Source organism: Elephantulus edwardii, unplaced genomic scaffold (genome assembly GCF_000299155.1).
Source record: "Elephantulus edwardii isolate Elephantulus edwardi_28Jun2011 unplaced genomic scaffold, EleEdw1.0 scaffold00252, whole genome shotgun sequence".
Taxonomy (NCBI): Eukaryota; Metazoa; Chordata; class Mammalia; order Macroscelidea; family Macroscelididae; genus Elephantulus; species Elephantulus edwardii.
The window spans coordinates 1372401-1376728 of record NW_006400002.1 but is presented as its reverse complement, the minus strand read 5'-3'; positions in this window follow the sequence as shown (position 1 = coordinate 1376728).

Here is a 4328-nt window from a genome sequence, read left to right as displayed (position 1 = left end):
CTTGGCAGTCCATGGTATGTTCAAGACTCTTCTCCAGCACCACAGTTTGAAGGCATCAATTCTTTTTCTGTCATCCTTAGTCATTGTCCAGCTTTCTGATGCATAACAAGTAATGCTGAAGACCATGGCCTGGGTTAGGCACACCTTAATCTCTAGACTGACATTTTGCTTTTCAGTACTCTGGAGAGGTCCCCGACAGTATATTTTCCCAATGCAATTCATCCTTTGATTTCCTGGCTTCTGATACACTGTGACATTGAAGAGTCAAATGCGAGAATGGTTACCCATGTGGGACAGTTTTTGGTGGCATTCCCCTGTTAAAACAAGCTTGGAAGCAGGGGTTGCATCCACTTCCATAATAGCTTGCCTCCAGAAACCCTATGAACCTGGAGAAAAGACAAAAGTTATACAGGTGTCCAGGACTTTTGTTTATAGGGTCTCTATGAGTCACCTATGACTTGACGGCACTTAACAACAACTACAACAGCATAGAGAAAGAGAAATCACTTGGCTTAGTAGACAGAAAGTCATGCTCCCAAGCCAAAGGTGGGTGATTTTACTCCTCGGCCCTCGGGCCTACCTTTGTTTTTGGTGAAACATTCTTCTAGGCAGTGTAAGCTTGGTCTGTCTGCTTGCTGTACAGAGGAAACTCGTGTTTGCTGAGAAGCTGAACACCATGACACTGATGAGTCAAATGCGAGAATGTTTACCCATGGTGGACAGTGTTTGGTGAAGCTCCCCTATTAAAACAAGCTTGGAAGCAGGAGTGGCATCCACTTCAGTAATAGCTTGCCTCTGGAAACCCTATGAACCTGGAGGAAGGATGAAAGTTATACAGGTTTACAGGACTTTTGTTCATTGGGTCGCTATGAGGTCACCTATGACTCGACAGCACTTAAACAACAACAACTGGTACAAAGAGTGTTGATTGTGGAACCAAGCAAACTGAAGCTGTTAACAATCTTAATCTCTTTGCCATCTATCATGGTGCTGCCAGTAGGCCCAGTGGTGAGAATCTTTGTTTTCTTGATGTTGAACTTCAATCCATATTGAAGGCTGCAGTCTTTGACCTGCAGCAAGCACTTCAGGTTCTTCTCCGTTTCAGCAAGCAGGGTTGTGTCATCTGTGTAATGCATATTATTGATGAGCCTTCCTCCAATCCTGATGCCACATTTCTCCTCGTACAGCCCAAACTCCCAAATAATCTGTTCTGCATGTTGTTGTTGTTGTTATGTGCCATTGAGTCGCTTGCAACTCATAGCAACCGTATGTACAAGAGCTCTAAACACTCTTCTATCCTGTGCCAACCTAGCCATCTCAAACACACTTATTCCCACCTCTCCAGTCACAGAATCTGTCCATCTCATCGAAGGTCTTCCTCTCCTTCGCCGCCCCTCCACTCTGCCAAACATGATGTCCCTCTTCAAGGACCAGTCCCTCCTTGCAACATGCCCCAAATATGTCAGACGAAGCTTCAGAATCCTTAACTCTAGGGAACATTCTGGCTTCACCCTCTCCAGGACAAACCTGTTTGTTCTCCTAGCAGTCCATGGTATATTCAACACTCTTCTCCAGCACCACAGCTCAAAGGCATCAATTCTCTTTCTATCAACCCTATTCACTGTCCAACTCTCTGATGCATAGCACGTAATTGCAAAGACTATAGCCTGGATCAGGCGCACCTTAGTCTCCAGTCTGACATCATTGTTCTTCAGTACTATTGAGAGGTCCCTCACAGCCGACTTTCCCAATGCAATTCATCTTTTGGTTTCCTGGCTGCTATTACCAAGAGTGTTGACTGTGGAGCCAAGTAAACTAAAACTGTTAACTATCTCAATCTCTTCACCATCCATATTGATGCTGCCAATTGGCCCAGTGGTGAGAATCTTTGTTTTCTTGATGTTGAGCTTCAATCCATGTTGAAGACTGCAGCAAGCGCTTCAGGTCCTCCTCAGTTTCAGCAAGCAGGGTTGTGTCATCTGCATAACGCAGGTTGCTGACGATTCTTCCACCAATCCTGATGCCACATTCCTCCTTGTACAGCCCAGGGTCTCGGATGATCTGCTCTGCATACAGATTGAAAAGGTATGGAGACAGAATACAGCCCTGTTCTATCCTGTGCCATCTTCCTTATCTCTGACACATGTGAGCTCTTTGCTGTAGTCTCTGTGTCAAGACATCACATTGAGGGACTTCTCTTTTTTCCCTTCCTTGGAAAGAGTCTTCCCCTTTGCAAAAACATGATGTCCCCTTCCACGGAGTAGCCTTTCCTAGGAACATGCCCCAAGTATGAGAGATGAAGCTTTGCCGTCTTGCCTCCAAGGAGCATTTTGGCTACACTTTTTCCAAGACGTATTTGTTTGGCACTCCATGAGATATTCGGTGCTCTTTTCCAAGAACTCAAAGGCATCAATTCTTCTTCTGTCGTTTTTGTTCATTGTTCAACTCTCAGATGTGTAGCAAGTGATTGAAAATACTATGCTCTGAATTAGGCAGGCCTTAATCCTCAAACTGACATCATTGTTCCTCAACAACTGTTGTTGTTATGTGCTGTCGAATCACCTGCGACTCATAGAGACCCTCTGTACAATAGCTCTGAACTCTGCTCTATCCTGTGCCAACTTCATCATCTCTGACACACCTACCCCCATTTCCCCAGTCACTGAGTCAATCCGTCTCATCCAAGGTCTTCTTTTCCTGTGCTATCCCCTCACCCTTCAGAGCATGATGTCCCTCTCCAAGGAATGGTCCCTCCTGGCAACATGCCCAAAATATGTCAGATGGAGATTTAAAATCGTTGCTTCCAGGGAGCAGCTCGGTTTTACCCTCTCTAGAACAGACCTGCTTGTTCTCTTAGCAATCTATGGTATGTTCAATATTCTTCTCCAGCACCTCATTTCAAAGGTATTGATTCTTCTTTATCATCCTCAGTCATTACCCAGCTCTCTGATGCATAGCAAGTAATTGCGAAGACTATGGCTTGGATCAGACACACCTTCATCTTTAGATTGACATTGTTGCTCATCAGTACTCTGGAGAGGACCCAGATAGCCGATTTTCCCACTGCAATTTGTCTTTTGATTTCCTGACTGCTGGTGTAAAGTGTCGATCAGGAAACCAAGCAAGCTGAAATTTTTAACAATTTCAATCTCTTCTCCATCTATCATGATATTGCCAATTGGCCCTGTGCTGAGATTCTTTGTTGTTGTTGTTTTTAATTTGAGCTTCAATCCATATTGAAGGCTGCAGCCCTTGACCTTCTGCAGCCAACATTTCAGGTCTTCAGTTTCAGCAAGCAGGGTTGTGTCATCTGCATAACGCAGGTTATTGATGAGACGTCCTGCAATCCTGATGCCACAGAGCTCTCTTAATACCTGTAAGGAGCAAAACAGGAGCTATTTTCAACATCTGAAACTAAGGTAAAATACCACATGCTTCAAAGTCTGAGAAGGGGAGAGAGATTTTTATGCAGGAGCCTCAGAGTTACACCTGAGTTGTGAGGGATAGGAGTTAGATATGAACCACTAGTAAACTTTTCATAAAGGCAGTTAATCTATTTACTTTCACAAACTTTCTGCCCAAGGACAGAACACCTTTTCAGGGAATATTTTCATTACTTACTTCTTGGAATTTCTGTATTATTTATTTAAATATAAACTATGACTTTATTATGCATTAGTTATAAGCATTCTTTTCTGAGGAAAAACATTTTTATTATAGTCTTAAGTATGCATAATTCACTTAAGGTACATACATGTTTGTTGTTTAATTTTTTTTTATTTTATACTGATTTGCTTACAAAGCTCGTACATATTGTTTTTCACACTGGATCTTTCCCATTTCCTTTACCCACTCTTCCCTCTACCCATCAAATTATGTGACCCTATGATTACCCACCTCTGCCCCCCGCCCATCCTCAGCCCTCTGCTTCTTCCCTCCTCCCCTTGGATCCTCATACGTGTTTTACTAGTTATCTTTATTCTTCTACAATGATGGTCTTATACAGTATTTGTCCTTATTGGACTTAGTCCTTCCCAAGATACATAGTAATTTTCAAAATCCTTGCTCCTGTGTGCTGCATAGTATTCCATCGTAAGGGACATATGTCATTTAATCATGCCAGGTGTCCTGATTTTTTTTTTTTTATTTTTTTGAACATTTCACTTTTCTGACCATGAATCTTGGCAGCTTCATTCCTGACTTCTGGTACCAAGAGTGTTGATTGTGGAGCCAAGCAAGATAAAATCATTGATAATTTCAATCTTCTCTTCATCAATCATGATGTTGCCTTTAGGCCCAGTGGTGAGGATTTTTGTTTTCTTTTTTTT